Raw genomic sequence first — 19,445 nt, forward strand, 5'->3', positions numbered from 1 at the left:
ACTCTAGGCAGCCCACGATCAAGACCCTTGCTGGGAAAGAAAGCGCCTTTGTCTGCTGGGACCAGGGCTGCGGGAGCAGCGGCGGCCCCCTCCAGGCCAGGGGCCAGGCTTGTTCCTGGCTTTTGGGTAGGAAGGTCAGGTGGGGCCGGGGCTGGGGTGGAGGGTGGTGGAGAGAGCGCCAGGGCCTCCGGCAGGCCCTGCCCTCACCCCGGGACACTGTCTTCTGCGGGCTGCCCAGTTGTGCCTGGCCCTGTCCCCAGAGTGACCCGTGGCCCTGGTGGCTGGCTGTGGCCGTGGAGCTGGCCCCGGGGCTCCACGCCTGCCTTGGGCCAGCGATCTCGCTTTTTTTAGCAGTGAAAAAAGGTCAGGCTCTGCAATTAGAAAGCTGTGACACTGAATCCTGGCTCTGTCGCTAGCTGGGTGACTTTGAGAATAGACCCGGCCTTTCTGAGCCCTGTGTTCATTCGAGCCCCCATGACGTGCTCGAAGCCCAGATGGAGGCCCGCCTCTTTCCCCAGCCCGCAGTAGCCTCCTCTCCAAGCAGGCTGTCCCCGGGCCTGGTGGAGCTGCGGGAGCGCCCCGCTGTCTCCTGCTGCTCTGGCCACAGGGAGGAGTGGGGCGCCCAGAACCACGTCTGACACCCCTGCAACTCCCCTCCTTCCTTCGGTCCCTTTCCTTCCTCTTGGGTCTTTGCCCTGGTGCCAGGTGTGGCCCCCTCCCCGCTCTGCCCCTCTCCTGCCATAGGCCAGGCCCACCCTTGGCTCCCTCAGAGCCAAATCTTCTGTGGGCCAAACCGCCAGTGAGAACAGTCCCGTTTTCTAGCCCGAGAGGATTCCGTCTGCGGACCCCCTCCCGGTGGACTTCTGCACCATCCCCAGGCAGCTCCCGGACCATTTCCAGGCGTTCTGTCAACACACTTGCTGAAGGCCTGCTGTGCATTAGACACGATTCCAATGCTGGATATTCAGCAGGGAACCGGTAGAGCAAATCCTCTGGCCGTGCGGGCTCCAGTCCCCATCGCCACACCACACACTGCTGGGGGGGTCTCGCATGTCCTCAGACACGGTTCCCCGCACCAGCATCCTGCAAGCACGGCTTCCCTCCTGGGGTCACCACGAAGCCTGTGAATGTCACTCTCATAGCTCTTCCTCCCCTCCCCCTGGGGTATCTCTCAAGGGCAGGGCATGTCTGGTTCAACACCTCATAGGAGCCCATGACAGCCAGACCCAGCAGCGGCTCACAGAAGTTCAAGGGCATTGGGCCATCACTGCCCCTGGGTAGGTTTCCTTCTTTTGTTCTTATGGTGACTTGACACCTCTCCTTTCACGTATTTCTCATAATTGCACGACAGTCCAATAATTTGCATGTCCTTACTGTTAATAAAACTGTACTATTTTAGGAAACACTCTGATTGACCCTCAAGCTCCACCGAGCAAGTCCAAGCGCTCAGCTCTGTCGCTCACGGTAGGGTTCACTTGTGCATGTCATGTTCGCACACCTGCTCCCTGCCGGACCTGGAGCCATGGGGCGCTGGGGGGAATCCCACAGAGAGCCCTGTCTGGAGAGATCCAGAAGAAGAGTCCAGCAGAGGACCGGGACAGGTAAGTAGGAAAGTGTGCTTCGGTGGCTAGAAGGCTGGGCAGGTGCTGCGGGAGCCTGGAGGGAGCTCCTCCATCCCCATCCCCGGGCAGCTCAGAGATGGTTTTGCACAACAAGGGACATTTGAGCTGAGCTTTCAAAGAGCAGCTGGATTTTTTTTTTTTTTCCCCTTCTGGGAGAGATGAGAGAGGCTGAGCTCAGCAGAGGGACCAGCATTTAGAAAAGTCATGGGAATGGGAAGGATCTGATGTGTGTGAAGGAATGGGAAATGTTAGATGTGCTGGGGCGGGATGTATGTCAGGCTGGGCTGGAGAAGCTGGCACCAGATGGGACTGTGGATGCCAGGGAGACTGGGGAACCCCTGCCACATGGAGGACACCCAGCCCTGGAGCTGCCCCACTGAGCTCTTCACGCCCATTCTGAACCCTCTGGCCCAGCCCTGCCCGACCCACCTGCAGCCTGCCCTAGGAAACTCGGCTTTCATTGTGCTCTCCGTCCCCTCTGTTCTTGGCTTCGAAGAGAAAAACTGTGGGCAGGAGTTTTTGTAAGAGCTCTTTATATATAGAAATTCTTGATTCTTTGTTACATAGCTATCTTGTCTTTCTCCTGTCTCTTTCTCTATTTTTGCCGTTTGGCTTTAATTTTATTTTGTTTTGATGGAAAGGAGCCTTCTATATTTTTGTTGTCTGGTTCTATCTATTCATGTTCATTTGACGTTTTCTTAGAAAATTCTTGTTTATCATAAAATTATTGTGTAGGCATCAGGATTCTTGATGGTTTAACCTTTTTTTTTTCTCCTTATGGTTTAACTTCTAACATGTAAATCGTTAAGCCATCTTTGGTTTATTTTGGTGTAAGGCAGGAATCTAACTTCGTTTTTTTCCAAACTGTTAGCCAGCTGTCCAGTCCCGTTCAGTGAGTAATCCATCATTTCCGAACTGGTGTATTTTGTTCAAAATTCATCTCTCATCTTTTCGATGTTTAAAGTCATACCTGCAACCTAAACAAAAAAGAGAGACAGAAGGAGAAGAAGAAGAAAGAGAAGCAGAAGCAGGAGGGGGACGAGATGGGAGAGAAGTAATCTGATTGTCATAGACGTCGATGACTCAGAAGGTGAGAGTGCTTCCCCAGGCCCAGCTTCCTGAGGTCACAGCCCCCAGCAGCTTGCTCTACGACCGTTTATTGTTAGCGTCTCAACATTTATTAGGTTTCTCTTTTTTTTTTTTTAATTTATTTATTTGACAGAGATCACAAGTAGGCAGAGAGGCAGGCAGAGAGAGAGAAGAGGAAGCAGGCTCCCTGCTGGGCAGAGAGCCCGACGTGGGGCTCGATCCCAGGACCCTGGGATCATGACCTGAGCTAAAGGCAGAGGCTTTAACCCATTGAGCCACCCAGGCACCCCTGAAATGCATTTCCTCACCACATTCTACCTCTTGCGCTGTAGACAGGCCCATTTCTGGGCTTCCAGTTTGCTGTGCCATTTCTCTGCCTGCCATGCCGGTGCTGGTCCCATCGGTACGAGGCCGGTCCTGCACAAGGTATTAGAGTGTGAGCCTGTGTTGTGACAGCTTGCTGGGGGAAGTCCTACCTCACCGCTCTTGGGTCTCCATTCAGGCCGCTGGACCAAGCGCCACAGACTGGACAGTGTGTGAACAGCTGTGTTTCTCACGGTTCTGGAGGCTGAAGTCTGAGATCAGGGAGCCCGCACCCCTGGGCTCTAGACAGGGCCCTCCTCCGGGTCACAGGCTGCTGGCTTCCCACTGTGTCCTCAGGCCACAGAAGAGGGGCCAGAGTGCTCTGTGGGACCCTTCCATGTGTTCTCGAATCCCATGTATGCAGGCTCTGCCTTCGGTCTTCATCACCTCCCAAAGGCCTCACCTCCTGATAACATCCCCTTTGGGGTTTAGGATTCTAATATATGAATGGGGGGAGTGGACACAAACATTCAGTCCCTAGCAATTAGTAACTGTATTTATTTTCCATTTCAATTTTTCATTTTTTCATTTTCAATAATTTGCAATTTCAATAAATCAATTTTCCATTTCATTTTCAAGAATTTCCATTGATATCGTAGGCTCGTCCCCCCCAGTTTGATTGGAATTTTGTTGGACTCACATTATTTTTATGGATTAATTTGGGGATGATTATCTTCTTCACAGTAGTGAAGTTTTCTTCTGGGGATAAAGGTGTGTGTGTGTGTGTGTGTGTGTGTGTGTGTGTCTTGTGACTACCTCCAGGTTGTGTGATCTTTCTTGTCTGGGATCTTGGACACCCCTCCTCAGGGCACCTAAAGCTGCATCCATCTCCGTTACAGCAGCAGCCACCCGGCAGGAGAGGGCCTGGGGGTCCGAGTCCCTGTCTTCCTCAGGTACACGGGGAGTGACGTGCTCAGCAAGGCACCAGAGAGCCGAAATCTCACCTCAGGGGAGAATAGCCACAGGGCCACGAACCCAGCCTCAGGGGGAGGTGGTGAGAGCCCGGCAGTGGTACTGTTCCAGTGTTCTGAGGGAACATGTCGCTGGGGCTGGCTAGGGGTTCCCCAGCTTGGTGGGAGAGTTGGGAAGTGGTGGGTTACGAGGGCCTGGTCCCTGTGCTGTAACCAAAGGAAAAGGCCCAAGGCTTCCGGGATCTCCCCTGTGTCCTTTCCCTACCCCGCCTCTCCCATGGCCCTGAGGGTGGAAAGGTGCTGACCCACTTCAGGTCGGAGGACAGTGCAGCTCAGCAAAGCCAAGGGACCCAATCAGGGTCATCCAGTAGCATCGGGGCACCTCAAATCCCAAGGCACACACCCCTCAGGTTGCCGTGACTGTCCCCTAGGAGCCCCTGTTCAGGGACAGGGCTGGCCATCAGGCAGCTGGAGGGACCGCCCTCTCCACTCCCTGGTCAGGGGGCAGCGCTAGGCAGGTGAAGGGCCCAGGAGGCGGCGGGCTGGGACCACCAGCTCCTCTCCCCTGCCCGGTTCTGCACGTACGTCTGCCTCTCCCCCCGCCCCGGGGCAGCTCTCGGCTTGGCTCGTGGTGTCCTCAGGGGGCCAATGGGCTTCTTGATTCCAGGCTGCACATCTGGAAGTTGACGCTATTAAAACAAACCCCATTATATAACAAATGGACATCTGGAACCCGTTAGCACTGAGTTTTTAGAAAAAGAAATTGTTTTGGATGTGCTCTCTCCTAAGAATGTGGCAAAGCGCCCTCACTCTGGCTGTCCAGGAACTCAGAGCCCAGGCCACCTCTCCTGGGCCCATTTGTCGAGGTGACTGGGGCCAGACCAGACGTGGGCCAGGGCAGAGGCAGGGACAGACTCCCTTTACCAGACCGGATACTTCATTGGCTCCTGAGGGCCACGTGCTCAGGAGGCCCCTCTCGAATGTCATTCAAATATTTATTCAGCCCTTGTGCACCTACTGTCTGCTGCCAGGTCCTTACTGTTATATGCCCACCCCCAACCCTTCATGCCTTAATTACCCTGTCATGGCTTAAAAAAACAGATCGCGGTGTTTCCTGGATTCCAAACAGCAATGCTTGAACAACCCTGTCCCTCAGTTTCCTCTGACACCTTAGCCAGTCCCTGGAACTCCCTAGGATCTTCAGACCTCTGTCTGTGAATTGTCTTTCTACCCTTCCCACCCAGACCAAAACTCCAGAGGTCACCTAGGTACCGATGACTTTGGCTTGGGGTCGTGGTGGTTCTGTGGGTGGGCCTTGATCTAGCACTGAAGAGGCTTTATGAGAAATGTCTGGTGAACATTTTGAAATGGAAATTCATATATATATATACATATATATATACACACACACACACACACACATACACACACATATATATATAATTCCCCCCAACATTTTGTGATGAAAAATTTCAAGCATATGGAAAGTTGCAAGAATTGTGCAGTGAACACCCCTGTTAATGTACCACCTCGATCCTGCAGTTGTCAGCCCGCTGCTGACTCTACCCTTCTATTCACCCCTGATGCAGATGTCACTATATTTCACCCCTTAACACTGGGCATGCAAACAACTAACTAGAATTCAATGTTTGTTTCTGATTTTCTTGCAGGTGATATTGACATACGATGACACGTGGAAGTTTTAAGTGTACTATTCTGGCAAGGCTGGTACTTCTGGGACCCATACTCCCGTCAGTGAGTACAATTTACCATTAACCCCAGGAAGTCCGCCACACTCCTTCCTACCACCAGTCGTCCCAGAGGCAGCCGCCACGCTGGCTATGTTCACCGTACACTAGGTAGTTTGGACTGACGAGTGTTCTCCCAAAATTCGTAAGTTGAAGTCCTGACCCCAGGACCACAGAATGCGGCTGTATTTGGAGATGGTTTCCTTGAAGAGGGAAGAATGAGGCTGTTTGGGTGGGCCCTAATGCAGTATGACTGGTGTCCTCCTAAGAAGAGAGTGGGACACAGATGTGCACACACATGGGAAGAAGACCCAGGAGAAGACAGCCTTCTACAAGCCAAGGAGAGAGACCGCTGCTGGGTCCTCGAGCTCAGACTTCTGGTCTCCAGGGCTAGGAGAAAGTAAGTTTCTGTTGTTCAAGCCACTTCGTCTGTGGCCCCCGGCGCAAAGGAACAGGCCAGGTTTACCTTTTCTAGAATTTCATATAAATAAAATCCTACACTAAGTATTCCTTGTGTGTGGCTTAGTTGGCCCAGCGTCTATCTTGTTGCTGCATGAATCAGGACCGTGTTCCTTTTTCATACCCGAATAGTTGGTTTAACCCACAGTTGGTTTAGCCAAGGCAGTTTATTTTTTAACAGAATTGTTTCAGAACATTTCCCTCTAGGGGTGCCTGGGTGGCTCAGTGGGTTAAGCCTCTGCCTTCAGCTCAGGTCATGATCTCAGGGTCCTGGGATCGAGCCCCACATCGGGCTCTCCGGGAGAGCCTGCTTCCCCCGCTCTCTGCCTGCCTCTCTGCCTACTTGTGATCTCTCTCTCTGCGTCAAATAAATAAAACCTTCTAAAACAAAACAAAACATTTCCCTCTACTGTCTGTCTTTTGTGTCATCCCAGTGACAGAGAGGACCGCAGCCCCACTCAACGGGCAGCTCCAGAACTACACTTGAACGTCTAATCATCTTAAAATGTATTAAGATGCATTGTACTTCCCAAAATGAGTTCTTAACTAGATTAAAGTAGTAGCACATTATTTTTATCTCAGCGTATGCAGGCAAATCCAGGACATCAGAGGGATGTCAACCTTTTGGTTACAGATGACGTAGTGATCGTAGTGGCTTTGCTGCGAAGGGCTCCTGAATTCGAGTCTTACTTTCTGTGTGATCTTCTTGGGCAAGTCCCTGGAGCTCTCTGAGCCTCATTTCCTTCACCCGGGAAGCGAGGCTAATAATCCCTTCTCTAAGTGTTGCTTGAAGATGGAATGAACTCGTGAGTTCAGCGTGTTTCCAGTGGCTGGAAAAAGTGAGGACTCAGGAAGCATTTATCCTACTGGGCCGCCATCAAAAGCCAGAGCCTCTCACACTTCCTCTGCACCCCACTTCCAGAGCCCAGGGAAATTCCTTCAGGAGGCGCACTGTGTCATGCCAAGAACATAACGGAGGCCATCTGAGGTCGTCCTTCTCCTTATGGAGCTATTACCTGAACCGAAAGACGCCCACCTCCTCAAACTGCCTTCAGTGCCACTCAGCGCGCTGGTACCTTCCAGATGCAGTCAGAGACCTGGTGTCACGTTCAACTCAATTCCACTTTGCTGCCTTTTTTTTTTTTGCAGGTATATTTTTATGACCCTGCAGGAGACCATCGATCCCAGTCAGCCCATCAGCATCCATGAGACCCAAGAACTTCTTTTTTAATGAAACCTCCTGGAGAACTTCCCTCCCTGCTTCCCAACTACAAGTGTGCTCCTACAGCAAGGCTCCCTGCGGCAGGAGTGGGGGAGAGGGAAGGGCCCTAGACTGAGGGCGCTGGTCCCCCCCACCACCCCGGCCAGACAGGAGGGGTTGGCAGCAGAGAGCGACTTGGGTGAGACTCAGATCTGCCCAAATCCAGGGTAGAACCTGGTGCAAGGAGCCACCAGAGAGCTGGGGCCAGCAGCCGCGGGCGGTCTGGAAGGACCTGCAGAATCCTTCCCTGTCCCCAGGAGATGGGGACACAGAGCCCACCCTCCTGGGGCACCTGCAGGCACAGCCAGCCTAGCCTGTCTGCTCCACCTGAGCCTCCAGCCGGTTAGAGCTGCAAGAATGTGTAGGGACAGACTTCCCTCTCTGCACAGCTATGGCTGCATCCCCTAAGTTTTGGGACGCTGTGTTCTTATTATCATTTGTCTCAGGGTGTTCTTCAAATTCCGTTCTGCTTTCCTGTTTGACCCCGTGGTCTTTCATAAGCGTACTACTCGTGAAAATTCACCTACTTGTGAATTTTCTCATTTTCCTACTGTTCATGATTTCTAGCTCCATTTCACTGTGCTTGGAAAAGAAACTTGGAATGATGTCGGATGAGCGGACAACGAAAACGTGGTATATATATGTATGTACCGTGGAGTTATCACTCAGCCACGAGAAAGGAGCAGATGCTGTCATTTGCAACAACATGGATGAGCCCTGAGAGCGCCGTGCGAAGGGAAATAAGCCAGACCCAGAAAGACAAACGCAGCAGGATTTCACGTGTATGTGGAATCTAAAAGGAGTTGAACTCCTCAAAGCCGAGAGGACAGCAGGGCTTGCCAGGGGCTGGGGGGCAGGGAGAGAGGCTGGTCAAAGAGTACAAAGTTTCGGTTATACAGCACGGACGAGCGCTGCAGATCCGAAGCACAGTGCAGCCGCCATGGTTAACAGCCCTGTATTGTATACTTGACGTTGGCCGAGAGGGTCGATCCCGAGTGCTCTCCACAAAGAACCCACAAACACCTGTGAAGAGACGGACGCATCCGTCAGCCTGATTGCGGCAATCCCTCTGCCACGACCAGAACCTCACCTCGTGCACTTACATTTGTACCAGTCTTTCCTGTCAAGTATACCCCAATAAAGCTGAGGAAACGTGGGATGCATATGGACATCCTGGGGGGAGAAAAGATGCAGAAAAGAGAGTGAGCTCCAGAGAGAACCAGCAGTCGGGAGAAAGCCCGTCAGAGCCGCGGGAGGAGACAGACCACAGCCTGCACACAATGACACAAAGGAAACAATCAGGGCTTTTTTTTTTTTTTTTTTTTTAATCAGATGCATAAGAAAATACTTTCCAAACAGGAAAGCATGATTTTAAATTTAGCACGAACTGAAGGAGATCTGGGAGCAGGTGCAATAGATCAAACAAAACCCAAGCAAAAATGGAAGAAGACATGGGGCGCCTGGGTGGCTCCGTGGGTTAAAGCCTCTGCCTTCAGCTCAGGTCCTGGTCTCAGGGTCCTGGTCTCAGGGTCCTGGGATTGAGCCCCGCATTGGGCTCTCTGCTCAGCAGGGAGCCTGCTTCCCTCCCCCCTCTCTCTGCCTGCCTACTTGTGATCTCTCTCTGTGAAATAAATAAATAAGATATTTTTTAAAAAATGGAAGAAGATAGAACACATGTGGAGGAAAACCAGAGCCTAGGAGGGGAGAGATCCAGGAGACATGATATGCGAAGCCTAAAAAAAGCCTACAAGGGGAGAGAAAACCCAGGAAACGGAGGAGAAGCAATAACTTTAAAACAAGAAAGAAGATTTTCCGTGGTTCAAAGAAAGACTCTGGTTTGCAAGGGCTCATTGAGTTCCAGGCAGGAGTGATGGAAAAAAGCAGACATCTAGGCACGGCCTGGGAAGAGTCCTGAATTCCATGATTAAAGGGAAAACTCTTACAAGCTTCTCGAAGGAGGAAACACGTTCCAGGGAGGAAAAGAGAATCAGACAGAAGCCACACATCTCCTTGACAAAGCAAGAAAAGAGCAAAGCAGCCTATGGCCAGCCAAGGTGCCGTTTGCCTCATGGAGATACAAAAGATGCCCGGCCCCGAGCAAGGCTCCCTGGACAGAGGGAAACACCAGATAAAGGAACCTAATTGGCCGATAATTGAATCCGACTGCAGGCAAGGGAGATGAAGAAAAGAGGAGCCGGTCCCCCAACAGCGAGCCCCCCAACAGCGAGTGGAGAGCCTGCTAATTCATGTGTATTTAGCGATAAAGTTTGCAGCATAAGCACCAAATAAGCTTTAACAGCAACAACAACAAAAAACAACACATTAGAGAGATATAGTAACACTGCCTGGTAGCTTGCAGCTAAAAGCGCAAAATAGAACTTTTTGGAATTCCAGAAAAAACAGAAAAGGGGAAGGTCAGCACAGCGCAGGATGACCTAGAGTGGAGCTTCCAAAATGGGAAGGGGAAAGAGGAATGACCAGCGTCTACTGTCACTTGTTCCATCCTTTCTTTCTCTCTCTTTTTTTAATTAAAAAAAAAACTTTTATTACGGAAACTTCTAAACACACACTGTAAGCGAGGAAACAGCACAAGGCATCTCTGCGGATCCAAATCTGAGGTTCGTTACTCATTTTTTTCCCCCAAAAAAGCCAAGAAAACCTTGATTGTTTCAAAACTGTGACATTTGTTTTTATTTTTCCTAGCGATTTACTTAGAACTGGCACACTCCTGTAGATCCCCCCACTCGTCCTTACCGATGAAAAGACGTCTCTTGCCTGAGACCTTTTTCCGATTTCCAGCAACCCCCTAATGCCGCCTTCACGCAAGGACTGACAAGGCACGCTCTCATTCCAGTAAACTTCCCAGCTTTCACACAGTTCGTTCTTGTTATGGTCCGCAAGCTGGCAAAAGTCACAAAACGCAAAATCTCATTACCAAGACTCTGAAAAAAAATCCTATTATCATTTGCACAAAACTTGTGTATTTTACCAGCGTTCACTCAGGAAGCGGCACCTGGCTCCGAACAGCCGCACGCCCTCACGCCCTTGGACTTGGGCGCCAGGTGTCCATGATTCTGGAAAAGTGCATACCATCACTTAATCAGCTGCGCAGCCTCGAGATTCCTGGGGGGACATGACCACAGGCTGTATTTAACTGATCACAACTACTAAGAAAGAACCCACAGCCGACTTGGGTCAACACGTTGGAAACTGAAGAGTAGGAGATGTTTGCCGGCCCCGTGAGAAACAAGCCGGGCAGAGGGGCAGGCTGGGGACACCGACCGGGTGGAAGAGCCCACGGAAACACCAGTTGGGTTGCTCCCAAACATTTCACGTTTTCCTCCATTGTTTTTTTCTTCCTCATTGAAAATGGGTGATTTTCTCTTTCCTTTTTCCACTGCTTCAAGACGAAGAGGAGAAGCCATGCTTCGTAATATACGTAACCAGGTGCGGTAACTTGGGAAAAAGGCACTGTCGTGCTTCTGCTGATCCTAAATTTGTTTGCATCCAGGAAGCTGGGTCCAGGAGCACCCAATCCCGACTCTGCCTGGTGTTCCCTCCCTCCCCCAACCCATGCTTATAGCCCTGGATAAGCCCTGTGAGCCATGGCTTTGCCCCCACCTTCAAACTACAGTGTCTCTGCCACAGACGCCATGGTGGAGCCTCTGCATTTCCCCTTGGCCTTCTCTAAGTATCCTCCCCTCCCCACCACCACAGACCTCCTACTCCCCACACCCCCTGTTTCAGCCCAGCCTTGTTGGCCCTAGTAAAGGGGCGTCCTGCCTTCTCTCCAGGTCAGGAAAGTCAAGGCCTTCCCTATGGCTTCCCTGAGTCTCCTGGAGACTTCCCTTCCCTTGTCTAGGCTGGCATCTCTCTCTTCCTCTCCCCGGCCCCCTGCCACCTCCCCCCAGCCCTGTTGCTCCTCTGAGCACATCTCTCTGCTCTCCTTCAATGCCTCTTCTTCCTTGGTTCTCGCCCTAAGTGTCCCCAGCTTCCTTTTTACACCACACGAACTCCTTGGGATACCTCTTCATTCCCATGACCTTAGCTTTGGTCAAGGAATTAACTTGTAAATTCAGATGAACCAGGCAGGGCAGTTTTTTTGAAACTTCCATTTGTTTTTGGCACAAAAACTTCTTTTTTTTGGTCTTTATTTCCTCCTGAATTAAAAGTCACTCAGCCCATTTGGGGAGGGGAGTCACCCCCCCCCACCCCACCCCAGGGCAGAATGTAGACACCTCCCACCTCTTCCTGGGAGGGCCATCCATGTGCCTGGTCCTGGAATGTCGAAGTCATAAGCCCTGAAGGTGGGAGAAACGACTTTTTCTTTTGCTGCCAGCTTGAGTCCCAGATACAGTGGGCCCTATCAAGGCTTTTCCTAATTATGGAAAAGGAGAAGGAGGAGATTTGGGGGAGGAGAGGGGGAGGGCAGCGGGGCAGGAAGCCTGCAGAGACCAGGCAGAGAGGAGGAAGGATGAAGACACACCACACAGCTCAAAGCGGTGTTGGTGGTGGAGCAGCTGCCTGGGAGGTGCCAGGCCAGGAAACGAGGGACAGCAGGGCCATGTAGGGCCTCTGCCAGCTGCCCAGACAGAACTGGGCCTCTGGGAGGAAGGAGGAGACCATGACGATGAGCTGGCCCCTTCCCCATGGCTCCGGGAAGAACCCTAAGCCGCAGTGGAGTGGTATGTCTTGGGCAGACCTCCTGACCTTGCACTAGAGGGCCTGCTGAGGACACCCCAGCCCCCCAAGCTGGGAAGGGGCAGCAGACAAATGAGACACCCCAAATACGTGCATTTCATGGACACCCTTCTCCTCTAGGGTATCTGCAGGCCTCCCTCCAAGCTTGTGCCTCCCCTCTTTCTTTGTCTCGGCAAAAAGGACCCCCAGACTGGAAACCTAGAGGCATCCTGTAGCTCCTCGGAACCCACCAGGGTTTCCCCGTCCTCCTAATGTTCCCGGATATGTTCCACTCCCTTCCCTCCTCACCTCCACACACGAGTCCTGACCTGCACCCCAGGCACCAGCATCGCCTCCTAACCTAGGATCTAGCGCTAACCTAACCTCCTAACCTAACCTAGCACTAAGATCCCTTTCCTTGGCCCCCACGAGGGGGCTGAACATACAGTGGGGTCCTTGGCCAGACAGACACACAGGAGGAGGAGGAGGTGAGGGCAAGAGGAGCTGGGATTGCTGATGCATTCAGTGGCCTGGCCGGTGAGAGGCGCTGGGAGGACACAGCAGGGGTGGCGGCGGGGGGGGGGGGGGGGGTTGGGGGGGGAGTGGGGGGGGTGGCCTTCCCCTCCTCCCAGCACAGCCCTGGGGCGGGGGAGGGAAGGGAGGGATAAAGTCCCACCGTGGGAGCCTCCTGCCTGCCCTTTCCCAAAGGAACTGAGGCCAATGCCAGTGTAGCCGGGAATGTGGGAGTCCCTGGCTGCAGAAGCTCCGCGGGTGGTTGGGGGGGAGCGGCGGCGGGGAAGACCCCATGGGTCCCCTGGTGGGAGGCAAGAGCTGGTGGGTGGGCTGCTCTGGGGAACTGGAGTAGTCAAGCCACGGCAGGGAGCCCTCTGAATAAATGCCGAATATATGGCCAAGCACCAAGTGTGAGATGGGCGGGGAGACAGGGATGGGACCCTGCCAGGGTGTGAGTCCACACCGGGACCTTGGCCCTGACCCATCTTTCCAGCCAGCGCCATGGATGCCTGGCAGCTCCCTCTCATCGCCAGCATCTCCTGCCTGTGTCCCGCACCAGCCTCCCCAGGGTATCCTCCTCGTGGCTCCAAGCGTGACTAAAACCTCCAGTTCACCATCCAGCAAACACAGACAGGAGGCGTCCCCTGCATCAGCGACCATCAGCCTGGAGGGGGCCTCTGGGCAGAGACAGTGACAGGCCGGTGTAGGGGCTGGCGGGTGAGTGAGCTCACCGGGGCTGAAGTCCAAGCATCCTGCACCCTCAGTCCTCAGCCTACACACTGCCCCCCCCCCCCACTCCACAAACACCCCTCACTCTCTTTGCCCCCTCCCCTCCCCAGGCCCCTTTCCTGACCCCTCCTGGGACTCATACCAACTCACAGCCACCTCCGCATGCTCCCAGTCTCCAGTGCCTGGAGCTCAGCCTGGAGCTCAGCCTGGGGCCCACCTGCCTGTGCTTCTAGCACCGAGCGGGTGCCCAGCAATGTCCTAGAGAATTAAGGAATTAAGGCAGAGCAGGTCTGAGATAAGGGCATTGTCTGTGTGGAGGTCAGGTTCTGCCTATCCAGGCAGGAGTTTGCCATGGCAACGACCTACCTCCCCGCCCCCGGCCCCCGCCCCCGCCCCAGTGGAGGGCAACCCCCTTCCCCGGGCCCATCGCATGCCTGCCTCCTGTGTTACCAGCTGGTAATCCAGTGTGGTTTCTACTCCTGTGCTCATGAATAGAAGAGCTGGAGGAGAGCGGGGTGAACCACACCAGGGGCCCTGTGGGTCTCCCCCCTTGCAGGGAGCGGTCCCCAGCCTCCCCGGGATCCCCCTGCCTGTGCCGCCACTCGCGTCAGCACCTGCCGTACCAGAGGCCTCCCGGTCAAGGCTCTGGCCGGCCGTGGCTGCCTTGGAGCAGCACAGGGGGGTGCAGACTCCTGTCCTGGACAGCTCATTAAGTCCTCCTTTCTCCCTACACTTACAGTGATCCCTGCCCTAGGCCTGATGTTTTGTCTTCCCTCTGCCTGGCACCTTGTAAACCCTTCCCATACTGCACAGCCCCCACATCAGCCACCAGGGCCCGTCAGCCTTCTGTCCTGAAAGCTTCTGGAATCCACCCCCGTCACCCCCACTGGACCCTTGTCGCCCTTGTGGCTGACAGTTGCGGCCACGCAGCCTGCCTCCAGTGCCTGGTCTGTGTTGCAGCAGCCGGGGGACGTTTTTCAAAACTATTTGTTGTGCGCTGGTACCTTGGTGTTAAGTCCAGACCCTTCCCTGAAGTAGCCGAGGCTCCTCTTGTCTGGCCCCGGCTAACCTTTCAGGGGACCTGCCCCGTCCCCACCCAGAGCTCGTGGTATTTCCCAGACACACCAGGCCATCTCCTGCCTCCATGCCCTGTGCAGGCCGTGCCTACCACTTGGGAGGCTTTCTCCCCACAGGTGAGCTGCAGTGTTGCTTGTTTGGGGGGATTCTGCCCACCCCAGACCCAGCTCCCTGGGCTTAAGACCCTATGCCTCCTGAGGGTCCTGGACCATAACAGTATCACGTGCTCCATCCTTCTCTGTTTGCAGGTCTGTCCCCTGTCTTGGGTCAGGTTCCCCAGCAGCAGAGCTGGAGACGGGATTCAGGACTATGCAATTTACTAGAGAGAGACGCACACAAGAGGGAAAGGAGGGGAGGGGAGGGGAGGGGAGAGCCAGAATAAAATGGGATCTCAGGTGGCATCTAGATGTGGTCTGAGCCAGGGGACTCTAGAGCCTGTCTGCATTGCTGAGCTGCCCCTGTAGGCCAGGAGACCAGCCTTCTGTACCCTGGAGCAGCCTGTCATTCGCTATGCAGAGGGGCGGGGCGTAAACTTCCTGGGGAGATGGCTGTGCTCTGCTAGGGGCAATTTGCCGTAGGGGTGGCGCTGAGCATTTGCAGTCACCACTCCCACAGTGCGGAGATGATGGAAGCACCCACCGGCTGGGGAAAGGGGGATCGGCGGGGGGTACCAACAGCATCTGCCCTGCCCCCTGGTCAAGTAGGACCTCAGACAGATTTCTAAAGAAATGAAGACTATGTGGGTTCTTGGCCCATCCGGCACTGACCTAGCCCAAGGTCACAGCGGCACTGCTGACCTTGGAGGAGGTCCTGCCCATGGCAGCCTCAATTTCAGTGAGTGGAGAGAAGTCCAGACATCCACCCCCTACCCAGGGAGGGACTCTGAGTCCTACTCCCTCACTAAGGCTCCCATAGATGCCCGACCTTGCAGATGGGAGCTTTTTAGCCAATGTTCTCATTTAGTCCTCGTAGTTACCATTTTACAGATGGGAAGACAGAGGCTCAAAGGGGTGAAGTGACTCCATGAAAGTCGAGCAACTTGTGAGTGGAAGAGATGGACCTGAGTGAACCCAGATCTGCCTGGTTCCTCTCCCACCCCCCGCCCTCCCCCGTATGTGAATCGCCTTAGAACTCAAGCCTCCCTGCCCACCATAAGAGACTGGCACGTCCAGGGCCATCTCCATGCCCCACGGCAGGGCTCAGCTAAAGTCAGGGTCCCTAAGGCCTGCATCTGGTATTTGCAATAGTTGGGAGGCCCACGCATGTATTTTGCATGCATTTGCATAACGATTTGCATCTGGTTTGCATGTGTCGACGTTGGGGCCCCATCAGTACAATTTTTAAGTTGCTTCTAAGCAACTCTCACTCAGTAGAAATCCCCCCAGGGTTTACAGAGTCCAATTTCCATGATTCTGGCCTCTCTCCCAGGCCCCCACCTGGAGGACTCACCTCTACGCACCCCCTGGGGCCCTGGAGAAGCCCTGCTTCTTCCTCACTAGAAAGGGTCACTCCAAACCCCTGCCCCAGAAACACGTATGGACTTGACAGTGACTGTTTTTTATGGTGTGGGTGTAATCAAAACACCGATTGGGCTTTGAGCATGCTGGTGTTTATGTTGGGGAGAGAGTGAGCCCCGGGGAAAGATCCTCGCTGTGCAGATCTTCCAAAGGTGGCCCCTTGTAGGGAGGGAGACTGTGTACACTCAGAAGAAAGGAGACAGGGTGGGGTTGTGGGTAGGGACAAAGGGCTGATGGAGTCAGGAGCCTGTATCCTAGGGCTGGCGCCCCCACTGGTTGCCCCACCCACCAGGCAACCAGTGGGCGCGCCTGCCTCTCCCTGTCGCGGGGGCTCATCTGTGGTTAGAAGGGCTTGTGCCACAAAACTGGTTGTTCCAGAGCTTTCTATTCCTGTCTCTTTTAGGGGAATTAAAAGATGCAGAGGGCCTGGATAAAGCAGGGAGGGCATCCTGGGTGGGGTGGAAGGAGCCTGGAGAGGGGAGAGGAAACTCCTTGGCCCCTGAGAAGGGCATGGAGGTAAGGAGGAGCTGTTCCAGGTGGGCAGGATGCCAAATGCCGGAGTCCCACGTGGCCTTACCACCAGGCAAGCCTGCATCTCTCTCTCTCTCTTTCTTTTTATTTTATTTTATTTTTATTTTTTTAAGATTTTATTTATTTATCAGAGAGAGAGAGAAGGGGAGAGAGCGAGCACAGGCAGACAGAATGGCAGGCAGAGGCAGAGGGAGAAGCAGGCTCCCCGCTGAGCAAGGAGCCCGATGTGGGACTCGATCCCAGGACGCTGGGATCATGACCTGAGCCGAAGGCAGCTGCTTAACCAACTGAGCCACCCAGGCGTCCCTCTCTTTCTTTTTTTAAAAGACTTTATTCATTCATTTGAGAGACAGACACAGCACAAGCGGGGCGGGGGTGGGCAGAGGGAGAGGGAGAAGCAGACTCCTCACCGAGCAGGGAGCCTGCCACGGGGCTCAAACCCAGGAACTGGAAATCACAACTGAGCTAAAGGCAGATGCCCAACCGCCTGAGCCACCCAGATGCAGAGCCACCCAGATGCAGAGCCGGCATCTCTGCAGCTGCCAGGGACCCAGTTTCTCCTCTTCTCGATCCCCAGACACCAGTTGTTCCCCTCTGCCCTAGACAGCCCACGGAGGCAGGAGGGAGCTGCAGTATCTGGCGGAGGCTCCCCCTCATGTTCGCCCACTGGGCCACTCCCTAATGGTCCCCAAGTGCGAGGCTCCACTATCCCTGTCCAAGGTTCTCTTGCCTTCCTGATGGCCTCCTCCATCACCCCTGGAGAGAGAGGTGGCTTATCTATTACCAAGGGCTGGGAAAGTATGTTCCTGCGTGTGTGTATGGAAGTTGGGTGTGTGAGAAAGAGAAAGACAGACAGAATGTGTCGGCAAATGGATGTGTGGGTCCCTGTGAACAGAAACTGGGATCCTATGTGTGGCCCCTCGGCCTGGCTCCATCCAGGTGTTGAGTCTCCAGGCTGAGTCTGGGGGAGAGGGGGCGGTGGGGGTGGAGGGGAGGCAGTGCGGGGGCGGGAACATGAATGCCTCCCTCCCCGTCTCTGCCTTCCCTAGGTCTCCTGTCTGGCAGATGCGGGGGAGACCCCAGCCTCTGGCAGGACTGCATCCCGCCAAGACCCTGAGTATCTCCTCTGCCGATGTCCTCCGCTCAACTCGCCTCCCCCAGGACGTGGCCCCAGGGCTGGCTCCCGAAACTGTTCCAGTTGAAGAGGTTGTTTGAGGCCAGCCACCTGGGAAGGGGGAAGTGGGGTCCAACTGTCCTTTTAGCCCCCTGTTATGTGGACTTTTCCAAGTTCAGACAGGGTCCAGCTTCCTCTGTCTGAGTTTTGGGTCCCACATCTGGGCTGGGTAGGGAGTGAGAGGCAGGGCTGGGGCCCCTTGGAAAAGGATCACAGCTTCTGTAGTATGGGGGAGGGGGAGGCGGGGACGGGTTCTTCTAGAACTTCCTGGGAGGTGCTGCCAGGCAATCAGAACCCAGCCCCGGAGTGAGGAGTCTGGCTCTGTTATGTCCCACCCAGATGTCTCTCACTGTGAGTGCAGGGAAAATCCAGTGGTTACAAGGTCAAGAGCATGTTATGGATACTGTGTATCCTGCCCCCAGCAGAAGGACATCTCTATTAGAGGCTGGAGAATATAAAAGCACATTCAGTGGAATTGTGGCAAAGGACCAAAGTTGTCTTAGACATCATTGATTGGCATCAGAAACCCATTTGAGCTAGCTAAAGTGAGGTGGGTCACCAGAAGCAGACAGGGGAAGCCCATTACCAATTGGCTCCTCCCACACCTCTCCCAGAGCACCATACCCTCTGGACAGACCCTACTCTCCCCTGCCAAACTCTCTTACTTAACCTTTCTCTAAGTCCTGCATAGCTATGCTACAGCACACCAGGGTCCGTCCCTTCACCAGCTTTCAGAGACCCTGTTGCGGACTGAATAGTATTCCCCCCCAAATTCACATCCACCTTGAACCTTAGAACATGACCTTACTTGGAGAAAGGGTCTTTGCAGATGTAATGAGTTAAGATGAGGTCAGACAGGCTTAGATTGGGCTCTAAGTTCAATGATCGGTGTCCTTATAAGAGGAGAGGACACAGAGACACAGAGACAAAGGGTCTGTAGACACACAAGTCAGAGGGCCACCTAAAGACAGAGCAGACAATGCAGTGAGCAGCTCCTAGCCAAGGAGCACCTGCGGCCAGCAGAAGCTGGAAGAGGCAAAGTATTCCTCCTGAGCGCCTGAAGGGAGTGTGCCCCTGCTGACCCCTTGATTTCAGACTTCTAGACTCCAGGATCACGGGAGAGTAAATTTCTGTTGTTTCAAGCCACCACGTTTGTGATCGTTTGTTACGGCAGCCCTAGGAAACAAATAAGCCAGGAAATTCCCCGCCTGGGAGCTGGACCCCCTCCGCATGTGTTCCAAAGCCGAGGACAGGGAACAGTCGGCCCACCTTGGTCAGGTGTCTGCTTCCCCCACCAGGGACCCACGAGCCACTGGGGCTAAGAATGGGCAGGGGGCACAGATGTGAGTCTCAGAGCTGTCCGCATTTACACCCTCATATGGTCGCTTTACCCGGAGGGTGTGGATTCACATTTCAGGTTGGAGGAAAGGGTCTCTCCAGGTATGCCTGGGAGTTCTGTGACTTCCACACATCAGTCAGCTACTTAGGTAAAGACAGAAGGCTGCCGTCACTTGGGCAGATCGATGGGACAAAGCCAGGAAGAAACGCGCCCCTGTGGGATGATAGAATCAGGATTCAAGAAGCTCTTTGCAAGTTAGAAAGTCAACACCATGAGATGATGTTGAATGAAAATGAGGGTGAAGGCCAACTCTTGGGCTCCAAGAGTTGGTCTCACAAGGGAAATATGGCTGAAGCCTGCCTTAGCAGCAGCTCCTTGTGAGAGAGAACTAAAGACTGGCTTTGCCCCGGGGGGCTAAGGAGCCAGTGCTGT

Source organism: Mustela lutreola, chromosome 9 (assembly GCF_030435805.1).
Source record: "Mustela lutreola isolate mMusLut2 chromosome 9, mMusLut2.pri, whole genome shotgun sequence".
NCBI classification, from domain to species: Eukaryota; Metazoa; Chordata; class Mammalia; order Carnivora; family Mustelidae; genus Mustela; species Mustela lutreola.